Consider the following 23,295-nt stretch of genomic DNA (forward strand, 5'->3'; position numbering starts at 1 on the left):
CCAGCTGCTGTGCTCCAACTGGCCAGGGACCCGCAGAGAAGACGCTCTAGGCCAGAATCGTAGCCATCTTGGAGGCACAGCTGAGGTTCTCTGCAGTCAAGGCTTCTTGGAGCCAGGAGTCTGCAGAGCCCTGGGGGCCTGGACGCCCCTCCATCTGGGAAAGTGGAGGCAAAGGTACCTGGCCCTGCTCCTCTTTATCCAGTTGGGAGAAGAGAGAGGACCCCACAGTCACCACGAGGAGGGCCCAGGGCTCAGCAGAGCATCTGAACACACGACAGGCCTGCCGAGGGATCAGCGGTGGTCCCAGGTCTGCCTCCTGGGACCTGAGCCTTAGTTTCCCCAGACTTGAATTGGGAATGGTGAAAATACTTACCTGCTGGGCTTGCTCCAAGGGTGAGGAGAAATCGTGCATGGAACACCCTCTGAGAGCCTGGCATCACCACTCCAGTGCAAATGAAGAAAGGTCCGCAAAATGACTCTCGGATGCTTGTTCTCAAACATTCCCCAGAATTTTTACAACCTTGAGGTGAAGAAGACCTTCCTTAGCACAATACCAATTGAAGAAGTACAAACAAAAAGACTGACAGATCTGTAGAAAATGACCTGCTAAAGGTCAGAAGATAAAGAAAAAAAGTAGGAAAATTATCCCTATTTGCAACGTCTGTAGTAGGCAGCCCCACAGACAGCCTTGTGGTCCCTGATCTGTTGAGCTCGTGTCCCTTCCACACTGAGTAAGCCTCGCTGGTGTAACTGGAAGGATGTTGCAGAAATAACAAAGAGTGACCTCCAAGACTAGGTCAGCAAGACAACACGAAACATGACGAAAACAGACACAGCTCATGCAAACTGACAAGAAAGAGGCAGTGTGACAAAAAGGAAGTTGAAGATATAAATGTCACTGGAAAAGACAACAAAACGCTATAACTCCATGAAAATATGCTACACACTCACTAGTAATGAAAGAAATGCTTGGGAGGCTGAGGCGGGAGGATCACTTGAGGTCAGGAGTTTGAGGCCAGCCTGACCAATACGGTGAAACCCCATCTCTACTAAAAATACAAAAATTAGCCAAGTGTGGTGGTGGGTGCCTCCCAGCTACTTGGGAGACTGAGGTGGGAGAATTAAGAGGAGTTAAAACCGGGAGTTAAGAGGTTTCAGTGAGCCGAGATCATGCCATTGCACTCCAGCCTGGGTGACAGAGTGAGACTCCATCTCAAAAAAAAAAGAAATGCAGTTTCATATACTGGAATCGCCAGTGGGGTAGATTCGTGCAGTAATAGCACAGTCCCCTCAGGGAACCGTGCTGCCTGTGCAGCCTCCTCTTATGGAGACATGGGCCCTTAGCCCGTATGGTGTCAGAAAATGTGATGGACAAAAACGTGTATGGAGCATTGGGATTTGCCTCCTAGAGAATGAGAGACCTCATGGAGCACAGCCAGGCCGTCTCAGTCAAGACCCACTTAGACCTCATGGGACAGAGCCAAGATCAGCCCCAGCCAATCCCCCAGACACCTGGAGCCTGAGCTCTGCAGATGAAACCAGGAGAAGAGCTGCCCAGCTGAGCCCAGCCAAAATGGCTATGGCTTTGAAAGCACTAAGGGTTTTGGTGGATTGTTATGCAGCAATTGAGATTGATACCATGAGTAACTGCCATCCTGTCATATTAACAAAGTTGGAAATGATCAATGTTTTCCAGTACTGAGGTGCTAACAGAGAAACTGGAACCATCTGCTGATGAGAGCCTAAGCTGGTGCGTCCGACGTGAAGAACCTTTAACAGCCATCAGAGTATTCAATGCTCATTGCTCTTGACCTTAACAGGGCCACTTCCAGAAATGTTTGCTGTGGAAGGATATGCATAACTTGAGCATAGACACATGAGAATAATATTCTGCAATATTAATCATAATTGTGAAAATATGGAAAACCTAGGCAACCACGTACACTAAGAAATGCAGTACACATAGCTTTAAGGAAGAATCAGGCAAACCTGTGTGTTACAGTATCCAAAGCTGGACGTGACAAGTTATGAGAAAAGCAGATTTTATAATAAAATGTTTACTCTAAACCATTTCTGTAAAATAAATAAATAATGTGTGTTGTGATGCATAGGAAAAGTCTGCAAGGCCGCACACCAAAACACGTTTAAGAATTGTTGAGGGGGATGTGACTCTATGGAATTTTTGTTTCATTTTCTTTATTTCAGAGTAGCTTAAATATTTTACAGTGAGCATTTATTATTTCCACAGTCAGAAAAACACAAAACAAAACTATTACAGGGTAAAATGCATAAATGATGTAACTTGCAGTAAATACGTAGTTTGTCATTTCTAGTAAATATTTAGCTCATATTAAATATGTGTTGAAAATCTGGAAAGACATGAAGTATTTAGGACAGCTTTTTCCCCTACAGTGAGATTTTAGAGAGAGATTTGAATTCTTTTGCAACGCATTGTGTTAATAAAATATGTACATTTTGGGGCCAGGTACGGTGACACATTTGTAATCCCAACACTTTGGGAGGCCACAGTGCGGGGTTCACTTGAGCCGAGGAGCTCGAGACGAGCCTGGGGAACATAGTGGGACTCCATCTCTACAAAAACATTTAAAAGATGAGCCAGGCAGAGTAGTCTGCACCGGTGGTCCCAGCTACTCAGGAAACTGAGGTGGGAGGATCACCTGCGTCCAGGAGTGCAGGTGGAGGACGCTGTGGGGGTCCTCACAGCCTGACTGTGGCTTCACCTGGGTGTGCATTCCCCACGGTGAACGCTTGTGCTTGGCTGAACTAACGCATTCCTCAGAAAACCTGAAAATGTGCACCGTTCACATGAGAGGGAACAGGCTGCCATCAGGAGCTCTCCTCTTTGCCTCCCTGGTCCAGGGGAGCCCTGCTGTGGGCAGGCAGAAACCAAGCAAGGCTTGGAGGGTAGAAGAGCAGCTTCAGGCTGCAAAGAGGGTCCCAGGAAGCGGGCGGGTTAGGGGGCGTGCCCTGGCCCCCAAACGCACCACGTACAGAGTCTCGGCCTCAGCCCCCATGAGTGTTGCTCCCGCTGTGACCTGGAGACAGCAGGCCCTGCCCTGCAGGTCTCAGGCGTCTACAAGATGCGTGCAGCCTCGCCTCCCCCAGGATGCTCGAGACCTTGATACTAGGCCGTCATTAATGCCTTCCTAAGTTCAGTCTTAGCTGCAAAGGAGCACACGTGCCATCCCTGAGTTGAACATGGCAGGGCCAGGCTTCCCCAGGACCCTCATCTCAGGCACAGGCTTGGAGCCCACACCCCGGCAGCAGCAGACGCCGCATGGCAGAGCCTAAGCAGCAGCAGCCAGGGCCCTTCACGCCTGTGCCCCCGCCCATCACGGTGGCTCAGTGTCTTGTTCTGTGGCAGGTCCTCCTTGCAGGGTGCTGGGAATTTTCCCAATTCTCCTTGGGACAATGGATGGTCACCCTGAGAGTCACTTCACATTGTGGGGCGGGCGGGGGGAGGCAGCAAAACACAGTAAAATGAGCAGAAAATTCACCCTCCTTGAATCGTTCGCAGACTGCTCCACAGAGGGGTGAGGAGAGGCTGGACTGACATCTGGTTGGGGCGAAGGACGCTGTCCTTGTCCACCCCAGGGCCCCCTGGGCTCAGAGCCCCGCACCCTGCTTGCCCTCCTGGCTGCCAGCCCTGCTGGAGCAGCCCCTCCATCCCACCTGTCAGGTGGGACGGAATCACCGGGAGCTCAGGGTCAGAAGACCTGGCTCTGCCCTGTCCCAGGCCCTGCAACTCCACACAAGTCCCCCCACCCCTCGGGTTCCCATTTTCTTCTCTGTAAAATGGCAGCACAGTTGCAATGCCTCTCGCCAGTCCCACCGGATAGTCCCACCTGGTGAGGTAGCATCAAAGCAACGGCCACGAGCACAGCCACGCTCTGTGCACACCGTGGAAGGACCTGGGAGGTCAGGGTGGCTCTGCCTGCATTGCTTCTCGTGGCCAGAACTCCACCTGCCTCCATGCTCCCACACCCGCCTGGAGGGCCTGGAAGCATCTGTGAATGTCGCATCCTATTCGTAGCTGCCGTGAGCAGCCCAGCTGTGCAGGGTGCGGGAGCCCAGTGTGCTCTGAGCCAGTTCCCAGCATAGAGCCGGCCAGCCTGGCACACAGCCAGCTGCTCTGGGGCTGTGGGCAGCCTGCCGAGAGCAACGGGGCAGCTCGAACAGCTCCTGGTGACTGAAGTCACCCCCTCCGCTAGACTTTGCCTCCCCGACTGCCCCCAGCCTACCTTTTGAAGTGTTATTGTCGCTCCTGGAAGGCAACTTGGGGTCCAGGGTCCCAGGCCTCCAGCCCAGCCTCAGGGGCAAACGCTGCACCAGTGTTCACACGCCCACCCTGCTCAGTCCAGTATGTTGCCCTCGGTGTGGACTGGGTAGGTGACATGTGCCTGGTGACAGTCGGGCCCCTGGGGGTCAATAGGGAGTCGATGGCCCCAGGCCGCGAGGACACACACCAGCGTGGGAAACAAAGGTAATGCACTCCAAGAGCTGACTGAGCAGGAACCACCCTCCACGGACGCCGCCCAACGTGTCCTCCCTGAATGCTCCTGCGACCCTGTGTGGGGTGCTCCAGGCCCCGGCTGCGGGGAGGGAGGTGGAGCAGGAGGATCCTGAGTCCAAGAGAAACTGTGTGCATCCAAACTGAAACCAGAGCTCCGGGCCCGGAGACACTGGCTGGCAATGGCCAGAGCGTTTTTCTGATAAAGCTGCTCACTTGGCTCTCCCGAGCTGCACTGTGCCGCTCCACCTGAGTTGGGCACGTCGGGGAGCCCAGACCAGGGACAGCGAGGCCAGGCTGGGCTCCCAAGACCCTTGGGTGGGCAGGGTGACCTCGCAGCCTATCTGCTGTGGCCAGACACCTGCACCTCCCCCTCCACACACAGGGCTCCATACCCACACCCCGGGCCTCCACTTGCCTGCCGGACCCATGGCCACTGCACAGGCCCAAACAGACCTGCAGGCCCTCTCCCCAGCACCGTGCCCCCGGATCCCTGGGCAGCCCTCCTCATCCCCAGACCACATCTGAGCAGTGTCACCAAAAACCTGATCTCCAGTCCTCTGCCCAGAGCCCCGAGCTCCCCAATGGTGACTCTGGTGCTCCGGGCCTTGGCACCCTGGCCCCTGCCGCTGCTCACCTGCTCATACCAGCTTGCACCTGGAGACAGCCGCCCATCCAGCCCCAGCTGAGACTTCCTCCAGGAGGTCAAGGGCATCGCGCCTGACCCTTCCCTTCCCCTGAGGTCTGGCCGGAGTGTCCTTGGCCTCTGATGTGTGGCCGTGAGAGGCAGAACCCACTGCCTCACCCCAAACACACTGAAGGTTTAAGTGCCTGGTCGTCTCCTCGGGAATAAAGTGCTCAGGACCGAGGGAACATCTCCAGCTCATTTTCTCACTAAAGCCCTATGTTCTCAGCCACTCACCCCTATCAGACGGCTCTCCTACCTCCATCTCCCTACCCGGGCCATGGTCCCAGAGGCTGGGGCTGTGTCCACTGTGCTCCTGTCTGGGCCTCAGGGCTCACAACTGCTGCGTGTGCGGCCAGCACTCACTGTCATGGCTGAATGAAGAACTGGGGGACTACGGCCAGAACAGGAACCTGTCCACAAGGGCAGCCCCGGAAACTGAGCCCAAGGCCATGGGGCGATGAGGCCTGGGAGAGCAGCAGGCACCCACAGTCCGTCCTCCGGCCACAGGGGAAGGGGAGTCACCGGGGACTGGCCTAGCAGCCTCGGAGGAGCCACAGGGGCTCAGAGCTGGACCTGATTTTCAGTGAATCCACACAAGGGCAGATCGAGTTAACACAGTCGTCCTATCCACGACACCCCCACAGAAGGCTAATACATTTCTGAACCTTTTGTTACTATTGTTTGTAGGGAAAAGGTCTCTCTATGTTGTCCAGGCTGATTTCAAACTCTCGGCCTCCCAAAGTGCTGGGATTACAGAGGTGAGCCACTACATCGGGTCTGGATGAATTCTATGCTCAAATTGTTTAACGTTGTGAACGCACAGCCAGGTTAGAGAAAGGGGCCAAGTCCCCAGGTACCGAGACTGCGATGCAAAAGGACTCAGGCAGAATGGAGAGAGGCCCGTCCCAATCTCCACGCTGAGGCTAGGGTCTCAGAGCCTACTCCACCCATAGGGTGTGGTTTGGGGGCTGAATGAGGCCTTGGATTAAGCCTCACCTTTGCATGGACAACCCTGTCCTTCCAAAAGGGAGGAGGGAACCCACGGGTCCAGAAGTGACCAAGAAGCTGCTAGAAGCCTGATTGGTGCTGAAGCCCAGCCCCCCAAGCTGCACCAGGGGGATGAGGAGGAGGAAGGCCTCAACATAGAGGAGTGGTGAGAGCCCCACCCCGCCCAAGGCTGGTACACAGAGCAAAGTGGAGCCACACCCCACACAAGGCTGGGTACATAGAGGAAAGGGGGAATCACACCCCGCTCAACACTGGGTACACAGAGGAAAGGGGAGCCACACCCCGCCCAAGGCTGGGTACGTAGAGGAAAGAGGAGCAACACCCCATCCAACACTAGGTACACAGAAGAAAGGGGAGCCACACCCCACACAAGGCTGGTACATAGAGGAAAGGGGAAGTGACACCCTGCCCAAGGCTACGGACATAGAGGGAAGGCAGGAACCATGTCCTTCCCAAGGCTCAAGACACTGTTAACTTGGGTCTTGCTCCTCGAGGAATTAGTGCTGAGCCAGGTCTTCCACAGCTGATCCCACTGAGCCAGGCTCAGCGCCTCCCAAGCATAGGAGGGGAGCGGCTGCCCCAGAAGTGGGGGGCTCTGTAGGCAACAGGACTGGCTACAGGCCACAGAATGCCCTCACCTCTGGACACAGGCACTCTCAGGCTTTGCTGCACCCCTGACACCCCGCATGTGCCAACAAGGAGGCCCCACGTCGCCGGCTCCAGAGGCACATGGTGAAGAAAGGCGGCATGTGGCCCACAGGAGACCCCTTCCTCTCTGGGTATATCTGCACGCTTCGGCTATCAGCTCACCTCCAGTCTCGGGCGCCAGACCGGCACCCCAACACACACAGGTCAAGGTGGGTAGAGCAGACCCAGCCCCCACTTCTCATCTGCCTAGATGGGCAGATGCCTCAGGTTTCACTTCCGCTGAGCCAAGACCCTCTAATCCACAGCTCATCTCCAGAGCGGCATAAAAGCTTCCCCAATTAGTGAAGACAGTGAGAGCTGAAATAGGAATCAATATTCCAGGCAAACCCCGATTTCACACACAGAGAATAAGAATATGCTGGGGCTTGCCTCTCAGGGAACTGGAGTTAGCTCTGGGCAGACCACCTGCAGAGCCGCGCGACTGGACAAAGCCATCGCTAAACCCTGCCCTTAATGCCAATATTTGTGGAGTGATCATTAATGGCTCTGCATTACCTGGGACCCCAGCCTCAGTGCAACCTAATACACTGCAGCTGCACAGAGCAGGCAAAGGTGCCGGCAGCCCATTGTCTAAGAAAAATAGTTGGAATGCATTCGAGATAAGCAGAAGCCGGCGAAGGCACCAGCGCCCGGAGAATGAATTAGGTAATGGGAGCCCGTCACATGCAGGGGATCAGGGCGCCTGGAGCAGAGCCAGGGGACTGCGTGCAGATCGCCAGTGTGTGTCTGCCGGCTGCGGCGGCCACGGCCAGGGTCAGAAGTTACACGGAGAGGTGCGCATGAGCCTGCTTCTGCCGCCAGGAAGCCAAAGGGTTCGGCCACAACAGGAGCAGCTAACGTTTGTCCTGCTTTGGTGAGCTGGGCCCTGGCCAGATGGTCCTGCGTTCCGTGAGCCGGCCCCTTGCCGGAGTTTGCCTCCATTTTTTATTTCACTGCTGAGAAAACACAGGGGCCAGGTACTTCATCGAGCCCGTTGAGAAGCTACGGACTTGTGTCAGAGGAGGAGTCAGGGGCTGAGGCCGCAAAGCTGTGGCCAGGACTTGAATCCAGGCCGGTGGGGTGTAGTCAGCAGGTTCCATCAAGTGCTGGACCCGGCCTGTCTTACATGGGCCCTGAAGGCCGGGGTGAGAGCAAGATGTCTGGGGCTCTGAGGGGCGGGAGAAATCTGCAGGGCGTGGCTTTTGCCCTGCCCGAGGCTGCTCTATGAGGTGGGACATCCCAGGCCACCAAGCGTGACTCTGGTCATGGGACCGGACCTCTCCCTCCAGCAGCTGCAGATCTGAGAGCCACATTTCCTTAGTAGTGCCAAGCAAGGGGACCCAGCAGAGGGAACCGTGGCACCTCAAATTCCACAGCCCACCCTACCCGAGGCCCTCTCAAGTCAGCTTGTCCCATAGGGTGCAGCCATGATCACAGACACATCCTCTCCCGCCCCAGACCTGGAAGGAGGGGCGCACAGCCTCATGTGGCTCCCGTAGATGTAGAAAGTTCCAGAACACAAACCACACACCAGAAGACCATTGCTGGGAGTGCAGAGGAAGCTACTCTAGGCCAGCGGCTTCCAAAATGCCCTGTGAATGTCCTGCCACCTGCCAGTCACTGGGGAGCTCCGCAGAGCTACAGACTCCGTCTCCACGTCCCACACCTCTGCTGCCCAAGGGTCAGCACTGGCCAGTAGGAACTCGGAATTCTCTCATTTCAAAAACATTTCTACCATAGAAATGATGGCTTCCCACCTAGAAACAAGCAACGCACACCACAGCTGCCATCTTCCTCCACACCAGTGTGCATGAAACAAAGGCTAATAAAACTCAAATGCCCACCGGCACTTGAAGTACTTTTGTCATAAATGGGACAGGTTCCTTACATCCGACCCTTTGCTTCCCTCTCTATCTAGATCTAGGGCCTGCAAACTTGTTCTGTAAAAAGCCAGATAGCATGTGCCTCTCAGGCTTCCTGGGCAGACAGGTCAGAGGGGAGGGAGCAGGGCAGCAACCAGGGAAACTTTATTTACAGAAACAGCCATGGCCAGATTTCACCCTAGGGCCACAGTCTAATGACCCCTGAAATTGGGGGAAGGTTTTTTCCTCCCACCTGCTGGAGATGCCTTTCCCTCAGGACAAGGTGAAGATTTCAGTGTAAGCTGTGTCTTCCTTCTTGCTCCTTGGAGGAGGGTGAGAGGAGCCCTGCAGGCTGCCAGCTCCTCTCCTTCCTGCCAGAGCCGGCCTTTCTGACCTGAGTCTCCACAGCACACATCGTGCCCTCAGATCCCTGCCTGCCGCCTCCGGTCACGGCCCCTCCCACTCCCACCAGCAGAGGCTGGAGCACGGGGAAGCCCGGACAAGGCCAAGGACGCCTGTCTCTGGAAGTGCCGAGAGCCGCCGGGCTGGAGAGAGCCCAGTGTGCACGCCTGACAGAGGCCATCACCATGCCGGCTGCGTGGGAACGGGGCCCACGGTGTCCCCGGACACCTCGGAGTTGATGATAATGGTGACTCTGCGGGAGAGCAGAAGACAGCAGATAACAGCCCCGAGGGAGGGACGGGAGGGACGTCAACAGCAGATGCGGCCCAGAGAGGCAAAGGCGGCCGCGAGCCTCACAGGTGCACTGGGAGGTGAAGAGGCTCACACAGCCCCTGCTCGCCCTGGCCTGGGCACCCCGCCTGGTCTGGGCATCGTCCTGCTCGCTTTGCCCTCGGGCCGTGTGGAGCCCCCGACGCTCTGGCTTCTCTCTTGGGAGGCCACCCAGATGGCCGGCCCCCTACCCGTCCCTCCACCCTTTGCTTCTCTCAAGGCCCAATTCAGTGTCCGTCCCCTCCACAGAGCCTTCTCCGGAGCCCAGACACCCCGGGCTCTTCCTTCTCTCGTGAGTCTCCTGCTGCTGCGTGCGCGGGTGCCGCGTGCTGCAGGCCTTGGGCCCCTACTCAGTGCGCGTGGGCATAGCTGGTGGGCACCTTCCCAAGAGCCGGGACCTCGCCTGTGTGCTCACAGCTCCCCCTCCAGTGCCCCGCAGGGCTGGGCACAAAGCCGGCGCCGACACCTCGGACACCTCGCACACCTCGGACACCTGGGGCTGGTCGGCGCTTGGTCTCCTGTCACCGGCTCCTCAGTGAGACCGCGCAGTCCTCGCGGACTTTTTTCCCACTCGATGGCGGCGCGGTGGATCCTCAGCATCTTCCTCCACCCGCTACTCAAAGCGTGGCCCCCGGACCAGTGGCGTCAGCATTGCCGGGGCCTCACCCGCGGGAGACCCGATCCACGGCCTCGCCACCTACGGAGTCAGAACCGGACGCTCACGAGACCCCGGGGGCTCCGCGCCAGCAGCACCGGGTGGCCGGCCCGGGCCATTGCGCACAGGGACGCTGACGACCACCCGCCCCCACGGAAGAAATCCGGAGACAACAGTGCGGCGCGGGACCCGGCGGTCCACACCCGCGGCCAAGCCCCAGCGCACGAGCCGGAGAGGTCACAGCCTTTGCCGAAGCCGGGATTCCGATTGCTCAGGACGCGGAGAAAGCGCAAGGCCTTCCCGTGGTCCAGGCGTCGGGGCTCCGGCCACGTCCCCCGACCTCCGTGCTGCGGTGGGAAGGACCTGGGGGTCCCGGCACGCGGTTCCCGGGGGGCTCCGGCCCTGCGGCCCTTCCGGCCCCGAGTCCTCCCCCGAGGGACAATGCTGGGTTTCGCGAGTCCTCGGCGGGAGGAGCGTTGAGTTACGGCTCTGATTCGAGTCTCCTTTAAAACACGCTCCTTCATGTCGGATTCTCCTGAGGTGTGGACTGGGCTGTTGTGCAGTTTTGCTGAATCGTATCGCAGACGCCCAGGACCATGGGAGGGAAATAACCAGGTGACTCGCGGGTAATTAATCCCGCCCTGGTGAGAGCGAGGCGGGGAGAAGAGGCCAGGCCCATCCGCGGAGCCTTTTCCTCCAGGCCAGCGTGTTCGCTCCCCCTGCCTTCAGCTTAGGCCGTTTCTGAGAAGCAATAGGAAACTCGCAGGCCATAAAAAACGCACAGGCCGGTCCTGGGCCCTTCCTGTGTCCTAAAAATACAGCCCATCCCTGCAGTAGCTATTTTGGAACCAGCCAGCAGTGTTTCCTCCAGATGAAAGGCCCCCAGGCGCCATAAACAGGATCTCAGACCCGGACTCTTTCTGGAATGAGGTCAGGGCCCCAGGGGCCAGACCAGGCCTGCAGAGGGGGCCCAGGGCAGAGGCCTGCTCCAAGGAGCACCTTTTTGGGGGGTCGTGTTGAGGGGGTGGTGTTTTTGTTTTTATTAGTTTTACTTTGTTTTGAAATTCAAACTAACTCAGAAAAGGTGGGACGTGAAGAAATGTGTAGCAAGCGATGAGGAAAGAGACCTTGTAAGCCTTAAGAGCTGCTTCGGGCCGTCTTACCAGGCCTCCCCGGGCCCTCAGTTTCCTGCCAGGGTTGAGACTTAACAGGGATCTTATGACCTAAGAAATCCATTCACTGTGAAATTAGGGGTGGGGAGGGGGAGCCCGCAGCCCCGCAGCCTCAGAGGCTCTGGCTTCACAGAGGAGAGCCAGCACTGGGGAGGAACAGGCGGGAAGCCCCTTCACAGACTCCTCCTGGGATTCCCCTGCAGGGACTGAGCTGACCCTGCAAGAGTTATGCTGGCCCCTTCTCATTGTATGGTGCTCCAGGTGATCTGGGGCCCCTTCTCAGAGACAAAGTGCTCCAGGTGATCCAGGGCCCCTTCTCAGAGACAAAGCTCACACTTCACGGTGCTCCAGGTGATCCAGGGCCCCAGGATCCAGGGTGCCTTGACCTTGCCCCGGAGAGAAAAGAAGGACCAACAGTGGCTGTCCCGAGTCCCTGCCATGGCCCCACAAACAGCAGCTCAAGCACTCAGAGGGTCACCAGGTGCAGCCCATGGGGTTGCAGGACCTGCGTGCCCTCGGGGTCCTGTCCATCCATAAAAAGCTGCTTCACTTTTCCATGTGTCTGCCTGGCCATCAGTAGAGACAGAACAGTGACTGCAGCCCCAAATCCTCCTGAGCCGCAGAGAGCAGCGGTGACCTTGAGTGTGGAGAGCGGCGGTGACCTTGAGCACTAGGAGAGCCAAGGCGCCCTTTAGCAGATGGAGAGTGATGGTGCCCTGGTTGCACGTGGAGACCAGCAGTGCCATTGAGTGGGTGGAGAGCCATGGTGCCCTTTAGCAGGTGAAGAGCAGCAGTGCCCTTGACTGTGCAGCGAGCTGCAGTGCTCTTGAGCACGTGGAGAATGTGGGTGCCCTTGGGCACTCAGAGAATGGCAGTGCCCTTTAGCAGGTGAAAAGTGGCAGTGCCTGTGAGTGCACAGAGAGCAGCGGTGCCCTGGCTGCATCCTGTGTGTGTCCTGCGCCCTCTTCCAGCTCCAGGCCAGGGCCCTTGACCCTACTCCCAGAAGCCTGGGCAGACCCAACCTATTTCTGACTCCCTCACTCAAGCCATTCTGGGGGCCTCTTGCTAACCCTGACCAGCTCTTTATGCTGCGTGTTTAAATGTCCTGAGCCTGCAGCCTTCTGGCACTTCCATAGCTGCACACACTCCGATTCTTGTTGAGATTCTACAATCCTGGGTGTGTGGACTCCCAGCTCGGGTGTGCTAAGCCTGAGGTACTGATCTTGCAGAAAAATATCACGTGCACAGGTACTCTTTATGTCACTATCAAACACAGTGATTTTGATGTTTATTTTTTAATTGATAAACAAAAAGTATCTATGGAGACTATGTCAAGCTAATCAACACATCCACTACCTCGTGTGTGTGTGTGTGGTGAGAACATTTACAATCTACTCTTAGCAAAGTTTAAGTTCAGTCTCACCCCACATAATGATTTTTCAGTCAGACCATATATATGACTGTGGTCCCATAAGATTGTGATCGAGCTGAAACATTCCTATCGTCTAGTGACATCGCAGCCGCGATTACCTCACCGTACAATGCATCACTCTGTAATGTGGCAACACTGGTGTGAACAGACCCGCTGCACTGCCGGCCATATGAAAATCTTGCACGCAGAATGATATGTGGTGCATAACTTGTAATAATGGTGCATGACTGGCAATGATAATAAGCAACTATGTTACTGGTTATGTATTTACTGTACTCTATTTTTATTATTATTTTAGAGTGGACTTTTTCTACAAACAAAAGTTATCAGTGAAACAGCCTCAGGCAGGTCCTGCAGGAGTTGTCCAGAAGAAGGCCTTGTGATCACAGGAGGTGACGGCCCCGTGCATTTATCACGCTGAAGACTTGCCACTGGGACAAGGTGTGGAGGTGGAAGACAGCAATATTGACGATCCTCACCCCATGCAGGCCTAGGCTAATGTGTGTGTTTGTGTCTTCATTTTTAACAAAAAGTTTAATAGGCTAAAAATGTGTTTAAATTAAAAATATAACTAATAAGGATATAAAGAAAATATTTTTGTACAGCTGTATAATGTGTGCTTTAAGCTGAGTATTATTACAAAGTAATCTAAAAGTTAAAAAATAAAAGTCTGTAAAGTAAAAAAGTTACAGTACGCTAAGGTTAATCTGTTATTAAAGAAAGAAAATTTTAAATAAATTTGGTGCAGCCTCCATGTGCAGTGTGTATAAAGCCTACAGCAGTGTACGATCATGTCCTGGCTTCCCATTCACTCCCCACTCACCCACCGGACTCACCAGAGCAGCCTGCATGTGCAGTGTGTATAAACCCTACAGCAGCACGGTCATGTCCCGACTTCCCACTCACTCCCCACTCACTCGTGGACTCACCAGAGCAGCCTGTGTGTGCAGTGTGTATTAACTCTACAGCAGTGTATGGTCATGTCCTGACTTCCCACTCACTCGCCACTCACTCATGGACTCACCAGAGCAGCCTGTGTGTGCAGTGTGTATAAAGCCTACAGCAGCACGGTCATGTCCTGACTTCCCACTCACTCCCCACTCACTCATGGACTCACCAGAGCAGCTTCTAGTCCCGCAAGCTCCATGCATGGCAAATGCCCTGAACGGGGCACTATGTTTTATCTTTTATACCTGTGTTATGTTTACTACAGCTTTTTTCTATGTTTAGATACTCAGATACCACTGCATTACAGTTGCCCGCATTATTCAGCAGAGTAACCTGCTCTCCAGGAGAAGCAGAGTCTACCCCCAGCCTAGGTGTGTGGTGGGCTGCACTGGATACGTGCACATCGCTCCATGATGCTGGCACAATGATGAAATTGCCTAGGGATGCATTTCTCAGAAAGTATCCCCGTCGCTGAGCAACAGGACTGTGCACAACACATTGTTGTCAACTAGAGTCCCCACGTTGTACAATAGAGCTCCAGATTCCATTCACTGCATCTGACTGAAACTTTCTGCCCTTTCACCAGCATCTTCCAATTCCTCATCCCGCCGGCCCCCGGGTAATTTCCTTTCCACTCTGCTTCTACGAAGGCGACTGTCTTCGATTCCACATGGAGATCACAAGGGATTTGTCCTTGTGTCTGGCTCATTTCACTTAACAGGACATCCATCCACGCTGTCACAAATGGCAGGATTTTCCTTTTTGAGGCTGAATCATGTTCCACGGTGTGTACGATCCACATTTGCTCCGCTCACCCACCGATGAACACCTAGGTTGGTCCCGTACTTGGCTGTTATGAAGAGAGCTGCAGAGAAGAAGGGGGAAGGTGTCTCTTCAAGACACTGATTTTATTTCCCTTGAATGTTCACCCGGAAGTGGGATTGCTGCACCACATGGCTGGGCTATTTTTAGGTTTTTGAGGAAGCACCAGACTGTTTCCACAATGGCTGCACCAATAGACATCCCCACCGTGTGCAGAGTTCCCTCCCACACCCTCACCAGCACTCCCTCTTGTCTTTCTGAAGACAGCCAGCCTAACAGGTGAGAGGTGATATCTCAGTGCAGTGTTGACTCGCATTTCTCTGGTAATTATTGATGTTGAATCTTTTTAAATTTATCTGTTGGCCATTTGTATGCCTTCCTTTGAGAAACGTCTATTCAGATTTTTTGCTCGTTTTTTCGGTCAAATTATTTTGTTTTTGTTATTGAATTGTATGAATTCTTTACATATCTTAGAGATTAACTTCTGATCAGAAAAATGGTTCAAAAATACTTTCTCCCATTCCATAGGTTGCATCGATAGATAGTGATCAAAAAAAAAAAAAAAAAAAAAAACCAGAATGTTACTTAGGAGTTAGCTAATTTCCTTATCACTGTGAATATTCAGAACACTGGGAGTCAAAATCATGTTCTCCAGAGAAGGAAAAATGGCTAGATCACATCCGAAAGAACTGGAGTTAAAACAGCCCTGACCCTAAATCCAGGAAGGGCGGGAATCAGGGTCAGCATGGGAATCAGGGTCAGCCTCCCTGGAGGCAGCACGTGCCGTGGGTAATGCGTGAGTGTACCACCTCCCCCCACACTGCAGCGTCTCCCTAAAACTCATAGCCCCGGGGTAAAAAAAAAAAAATCAGACAAATGCAGATTCAAAACATTCTACAGAATACTCGGCCAGTACCCCTCAAAACTGTCAAACTCATGAGAAACAAAACACAAAAACAAAAGACAGAAACTGCCACAGCCAAGGGGAGCCTGAGGAGGGACGAGGCACTGAGGCCCCTGGGTGGGTCCTGGGGTGCAGGTCGCAGGATGTCCTGGCCATGCTCACTGCTGAACACAGGGCGTCTTAGTGGGGCTGTGAGGGAGCCCCAAACTATCTTTGTGAATTTTCTAAAAACCTAAAATTATTCCCAAAGAAAAAGTTTATTTTTAAAAAAATAGCATCAGTCTTCTAAGCAGCCATAGTAAATGCCTACAAAAGAGTACCTGAAATTTATGAGAAGAAAATTATTTCCATCAAGAGGTTTATACCAAGAAAACTACTAATGAAGTCTGAGGCCAAAATAAAGATATTTTTCAACACACAGGGACTCAAAATATCTTCCTCCCATACAATTCTCCTTAAGAAAATACTGGAGGATGTACTCCGGCAGAAAGAACGGACAACTTGGAAAGAGCAGCTGTGGAATTCGGTAAACAGGCTTGCCTGGGGTGTTCGGGGGGCAGCGAGGGGGAATGCAGATGGGAGCTCACCCAGCCGCAGAATCCCTGCCAGGCTTTCCGCAGACCTGCAGAAATGTTTGCAAAAACGCACTGGTCAGTGCAGAGAGATCTAGGAAATGAAACTGTGACTTGATTAGTAGTCCGGGGACAAGCTAAAGGCTGTGTAAAGACTGTGATGACAGTTCCCTCCATGGCTCGCCTGTTAGAGCCCCATGAGCCTGGTGCACCCAGAGCCACGGTGTGCCTTCAGTGAGGACGGGGAAGGCTCCTGCTCCTGCAAGAGTTAAGTCACCAATTACTGTGGAAAATGTATAAACAGCACGTTATTTTTAAAGGTTGCCTCTGGGGTGCAGAACTGGGGCTGCGAGGGGAAGGGACAGAGGGCTGCTGGTTTTAAAACTTTTTAAGAAGATGATGTAGTTTGGGTATTTGTCCCCACCCAAATCTCATGCTGAATTGTAATCCCCAATGCTGGAGGTGGGGCCTGGCCAGAAGTGTTTGGGTCACAGGGGCGGATCCCTGACGCTGGGTGTTGTCTTCCCGATAGTGAGTTCTCATGAGATCTGGTCATTTAAAAGTGTGTGTCCCCTTCTCCACTCTTTCTTGCTCCTGCTCTGGCCATGTGACTTGTCCCTTCACCTTCTGTCATGATTGGAAGCTTCCTGAGGGCTCCCCAGAAGCCAAGCAGATGCTAGCGTCATGCTTCCTATAAAATATGAAGACTTGTGAGCCAATTAAATCATTTTATTTATAAATCACCCAGGCTCAGATACTTCTTTATAGCAATGGTAGGATGGTCTCATGGGGGAGGTAAATGAAAATATACTTCAAAAACCCTTAATATTTTTATAAGGAACAATGTCCAAAATATAATGCTGAAAAGGAAAGCAAAAGCAAAACTCTGCTTACAAACTGAAAACAAGTCAGGATTGATGTTCAGTTATAAAAGTTGTTGACAGCCAATCCATTTCTTTTGCTGGCATCCTCTTCAGGTAGGTTAGTGTCCATTCTGACATTTGGTGCCTGTTCTGATGGTTGGTGCTGGTTCTTATGGTTGGTTCCTGTTCTGATGGTTGGTTCCTGTTCTGATGATTAGTGCCCATTCTTATGCTTGGTGCCCTGTTCTGATGTTTGGTTCCTAATCTGATGCTTGATGCCCATTACAATAGTTGGTTCCCATTCTGATGGTTGGTGCCTGTTCTGATGGGTGGTTTCTGTTCTGATGGTTGGTTTCTGTTTTGATGGTTGGTTCCTGTTCTAATGGTTGGTTCCGTTCTGATGGTTGGTGCCCTGTTCTGATAGTTGGTTCCTGTTCTAATGTCTGTTTCCTGTTCTAATGGTTAGTGCCTGTTCTGATAGTTGGTGCCCTGTTCTGATGGTTAGTGGCTGTTCTGATGGTTTTTGTTCTGATGGTTGGTTTCTATTCTGATGATTGGTGCCTGTTCTGATGGTTGGTGCCTGTTCTGATAGTTGATTTCTATTCTGATGTTTGGTTTCCGTTCTGATGGTTGGTTCCTGTTCTGATGGTTGGTTTCTGTTCTGGTGGTTGGTGCCCTGTTCTGATGGTTGGTGCCTGTTCTGATGGTTGGTTTCTGTTCTGATGTTTGGTTTCTGTTCTGATGGTTGGTCCCTGTTCTGATGGTTGGTGCCTGTTCTGATGGTTGGTGCCTGTTCTGATGGTTGACTTCTCTGTTCTGATGGTTGGTTCCTGTTCTGGTGTTTCGTTTCTGTTCTGATATTTGGTTCCTGTTCTCATGTTTGGTTCCTGTTCTGATGGTTGATTCCTGTTCTGATGATTGGTGTCCTGTTCTGATGGTTGGTTCTCATTCTGATGGGGATTAGTGTCCTGTTCTGATGGTTGGTTTCTGTTCTGATGTTTGGTTTCTGTTCTGATGGTTGGTCCCTATTCTGGTGGTTGGTGCCTGTTCTGATGGTTGATTTCTGTTCTGATGTTTGGGCCTGTTCTGATGGTTGGTTCCTGTTCAGATGGGGGTTGTGTCCTGTTCTGATGGTTGGTGCCCCCTGTTCTAATGGTTGATGCCCATCCTGATGTTTGTTCTCGTTCTGATATTTGGTTCCTATTCTGATGGTTCGTGCCCATTCTACTGAACTCATGACTCATTCTGATTAACTGTAGCCAAGACTTACTAGTGACTAAACATTTTGACTCTCGCCCTTGTAATTACGTAAACATTTTGCATCATATGCTCAAGGACTTAATTTGTGTAGGTAGATTTCTTGAACAGTGGTTTTGGGGGTGCTTTCAAATGTTTATGTCAGTAATTTCTGTAGTTTATTCAATTAATGAAGCTAAAGCATGCACCCTGGTGACTTTGGGTTTGCAAGCAAAGTGCAGCACATTTATCAGGCTTTGTAACATTGTCCCCCTAGGCCTTTTCCAGGTAAACCTTCTGCTGTGTCCTGAGGGCCGTAGCTGCCCCAGCTGGCACTCTGCAGCCCTTTCCTCTGCTTGCCCAGGTCACCAAGTGGAGCCGGGGAGGAAGGAGAGGGCAGGGAGAGGAGGAGAGATCAGAACTCTCCTTTTGAACTCCTGGTCCCTCTGGAAGCATTTGGAGCTCACTGGGACCCTCCCCATTTTCACTGCAGGTTCTTTTTTGTTCGTTTGTTTTTGTATTGTTTTTCGCACCCACCCTCCCTGCCTGTGCCATAGGCTCTGTCAGTAACATTTTTGATCCACATTTTTGCCATTACTACATTGGGTCTGATAACACAAAAGTGTGTGAGCTCTCTCAGGAAAGAAAAAGGGCACAGTCTAAGTAGGTGGTGCTCATTTTGTGATGAAAGTCCCATCTTGTCTTTTTTTTCATCAAGGTGGTCTGATCAACCGGCCCTGTACTGACCTCATTGTTGGTCTTCTCTAGACACCAAAGCCATGGGCCACAGTATGTGGGAGGAGGACTCACGTCGGCCGGGGACTTCCCTGCAGCCACAGGCGTGGGTGCAGTGGTGATAAGCATGCCGAGGAGGGTGAAGTGTGTAGGTATGTCCTGGAAGGTTCAGCAGCTGTCCCCACAGTGGGCCCACAGGAACGGTGGGGTGGACGCACTGCTGCTCCCTAAAAGCGCAACAGCCGGGAGAACAATCGGGGGCGCAGGAGAAGTCACTGGACACCCATTGTTTTATTTAGGAAACAAACTCTGAAGCAGGCCCTGCTGCTCCCCAAAGACATGCCCACTCCAGGGACCAGGTTCTCAACACTTTACCTCTTCCCTGACACACACGAAGTGAGTCACCCCCTCTGCCAAGACTGAGGGGTTGCGCCCAGGACCCTGCTCCAAGCAGCGATGCCAGGAAGAGTCCGGGCTGTGGCAGCTGGGGGACAGTGCGATACCCACTGCCTGGACACCAACCCAGAGGGCAGCCAGGCCCGCAGGGGCAGGGCCAGTCATCAGGGGCAAGACACGCATGGAGACTCTGCACACAGTCCAAAGGTTGGCTCCAGAATTTTAAAGTCCCAACAGGACGACGGGGGCAGGTGTCGGCACCAGAGGGCGAATGACAGGCATCAAGGCCTCAGAACTGGGGTTCCAGTTCCTCTCCCCGGGAAGAAAAGGAAGCAGCACCAATCTGGGCGGATCTAGTTCCTCTCCCTGGGAAGAGAAGAAGGCAGCACCGATCCGGACAGATGAGGCCAGGCAGCAGCATCCCAGCAGGACCGCAGCAGGAGGGAGAAGCCAACAGTGCCACGTGGCTCCCGAGTGCCGAGCACAGAATGAGAGGAGAAAACAGGAGAGGAGGGGAGGCCAGGGGGCTGCTTGGTGCCCAGGATTTCTCAGATGTTCCAGATCCCTGGCTCTGCTGTTGGCTCGCTTTACAGTGAGGCCAAGGAAGGAGCCACAGAGGGGGTGCTGGCTGTAGAAGCAGGATTCCTGTGTGTTCCGTAAGCTTGGAGCATCCAGAAGCTGCCAGCCAATGTGGACCTGTGGGCGTCAGAGGGTGAGCAAGGCAACGGCCAAGACCGGGTGGAGGCCAGAGGCCCTACAGGTACGGCCAGGACAGAAATAAGGAGACCTTGGCCCCCATAAGGGCAGCGTCTCGATGGCCAGGCAGGAGCGGGGACGCTCTCGAGAAGTGTTCTCCATGGCAGCCTGGCACCAGGAAAGACCCAGCCATCGGGTCAGCGCCGTGGTCTCCCAGCCAGTGTGCGCATGGCTGCAAACAGAGAAAACACACCAGGAGGCCACAGCCAAGGTCACCGCTGATCCCAGCACAGGCAGCCCCTGGCCAGGCCGCTCCGGTGCCAGGCGACACCGAGGGCGGGCTCCGACTCAGCCCACATGAGCTATGTTTCTAGTGCTGGTAGCAACCTATCATTGCTCCAACTTTGCCTAAAGCTGAGGGATCCGGTCAGTATTGTGTTTTGACTGAAGTGTAAAATGAAGGGCAGGGCACAGGTCTCTGCGTGCCTCTCCCGCAGCTCGCGTGGGGCTGCTGCTGGGTGTGGGGAGCAGACGCTTCCTCATGAGTAGATTCAAGCCCCAGCTGTGACCAGGTGTGGAATTTTCAACGTTCTCATTCAGAGAACCAAGCTTTTGCTTCCACTTACCCCTGGAGTTCTGCCCTGGGTATGCCTCTGGTTTTTACACCCCTCCAGGTCTCAGGTCTCGCCCTGATGGTGCCCAGAGACTCTGCTGCTCTCCGCTGGCTGGGCCCTAAATCCACCCTTCCAACACTGAAGTTTGGTTGGCGCCTGCTGGCTCTGCCGGCGTCTCTCCGGCCAGCAGGATGGCTCTGCCGGAAGTCCCATCCCTCCTCCTCCCCATCCTGTCCCTGAGCCTTCAGCCCTGGTGGCCGCTTTGAGGTGTCCACGTGTTCTCCTCTCCTCCGCGGACCCCTCTTTAGCTGCCTGTCTGGGCTGGCACAGGATGTGGGCGCCCCATGACACTCTCTTCTGTGCCAGCCCACAGGCCCACACTTCGACCTCCTTCCCCACTGAGACAGCTTCTCCTGTTTACTTTTTACCATTTTGCGGCTCCCACCAACTCCTTCTGCCTTCTACCAACGCATACCCCAGGCCCAGCCAGCTGGAGCCGGTGCTGCAACCCAGCCAGGATTCCCTTTCCTGATGCTGTGGGGCCCATCTGCCTCCACCCATGGATCCCACAGGCAAGGCCAGGCTTGGTTATACTTCACACAGACAACCCCAGCACACCTGCCCGAACGCTCTCCTGTAAATTCCCAACCAATCTGAGGCTCAGATCTTTTTTTAATTTCCCAAGTATCTACATAAAAGTCAGAAGTAAAATTACCTAAGTATTTTTTAAGCAGCTGAGATGTAGTAGGAGTGTGTTTGTCTACACAAACGGAGGGACATTTTTCCTGGGTGTGTTTAGGTAGGAGGCTGCCCCGCCGTGGTGCGAGTCTCCCCTGAGCTGCCCGACGGCCACTTCTCTCCTGGCAGAGAGCACCTGGCACAGTCCCTACACATTTTCGAGAAAGAGCGAGGGGGCCGCTGTCTCACCTGCAGTCCCCACGTGGTCTCGAGGCAGTGGACACACCAGGTGAGCACCAGGTGGAGGAGGGGTGAAGAACCACTGACCCTGCCAAGACCAACAGGAACGCAGACTGAGCTCAGGAAGCTGCTGCTGCACATCTCTACTCACCTTTCATTTAAAAACCAAGTAGGAGGGAAAACAAAACGCTCATGCGAAGCGGTGGGACCCGGCTCTGGCTGCTTCACACAAGAAAAAGGTCTCAGAGGGAGAGGGCAGTGCGTGGGACAACACCCACCCCACAAGCCTGCTGCCCATCCACTGCCTGCAGTGTAGACAGAGCCTCACAGCCCCCCTCAACAAGCCCACTGTGTAGACAGAGCCTCACGTACCTGACAAGCCAGCTGCCCACCACCCCTCCAGTGACTGCTGTATAGACAGAGCTTCACCCCTCCCAAAAAACCTGCTACCTGCTGCCCCTCCACTGCCTGCAGTGTAGACAGATGCTCACTCACTTCCCAGTGGCTTCTGGGGAGGAAGAAACCCTCCCTGAATCCTCAGGCCCCTCCTATGGGTGAGTGTGGGTGGAGGGCAGCCTGGGCAGCAGCTGTTGGAGGAGCAGTAAACTCTGCAATCAATGCACACAGTAATCCAGGGGCTGCCTCTGGCAACTCACGGGAGAATCCCAGAAAGTTCCATGACATCATCTCCATAATCCCCAGTACGCAGCAAAGCCGGAGCTGGAGAGAAATGGGCAGGTGGGGCTGGGGACCCGGGGACCATGACAGGGCACCTGGGACGGGCAGTGCTGGGGTGTGCAGTGTGGCATCACGCAGCTCACGGCTCCAAAGACTGGGAAGTCCAAGACTGAGGGTCACATCTGATGAGGGTCTTCTCACTGTGCCAAAACCTGATCAGGGTAGCACAGGGTGGGACCATGCCACAGAGGGAGAGGGGAGGGAGCCATGCCACCCTTTTATCAGCGGGTTCTCTCAAAGTATCTAGCACATTCCTGTGATAACTGCATTAATCCATGTCCAAGGGCAGAGGCCTCAGAACCTACTCAAGGTCCCTCCTCCCAACACCGTTGCACTGGGGATTAAATTTCCAACACAGGAGCTTTGAGAACATGGTCAAATCATGGTGCCAGCTGAAGTCACCAGGGGGCCACCACTCCAAGGAACCCTGAAGATGGTGGAGATGGAGCACAAAGGAATTAAGAAGTGTTGAACCATCTTAGATGGAATGCCGTTCATGCAAAAGCAATATGCTCGATCCTGGAATTGCTTTTATCCTTGGGTTCTATTGCCACTTTTCGAAAATTCTGTGACATGAAGCATGCAGAAATAAAAAGAGGTAACACAGAAATGCTCAGGTCCATCAGCCAAGGGGGCCTTGCTGACCGCAGGTGGAGGTCTCAGGCCTACTCAGCCCTGGCGTCTCCACAGGGCTCTGACCCCCAGCCAGCTCCACAGCCCCCTCTATCCTCCCCCAGCGCTCACGATTCAACAACACAGACTTCATAGTTGCCATTTGACAACTTGCCTTCTTCTGATAGGGCTCCAATTGTGAAGTTAGCAAGAGCAAGGAAAGAAAAAATTTTATGTTTTTATAAAAACACAAAAACTTCTAAGGGTGATACATTCCCTTAAGGTAAAGCTGCTTCCCAGCTAATGTGAGAGCTGCAAGCAGCTGGGAAATGGCTGTCGTGTCCTCTAGCCTGGCTCTGGGAATCCATTCATAGCTGCTGCCTGGAAGGTTAACATGTGCAGAGGATTCATGGAGAACAAGGAGAAAACCAAGACAGTCAGCTCGGTTTGGTTCCTGAGGGGGAAGCCCTGGGC

The sequence above is a fragment of the Piliocolobus tephrosceles genome, chromosome 5, assembly GCF_002776525.5.
Source record: "Piliocolobus tephrosceles isolate RC106 chromosome 5, ASM277652v3, whole genome shotgun sequence".
NCBI lineage: Eukaryota > Metazoa > Chordata > Mammalia > Primates > Cercopithecidae > Piliocolobus > Piliocolobus tephrosceles.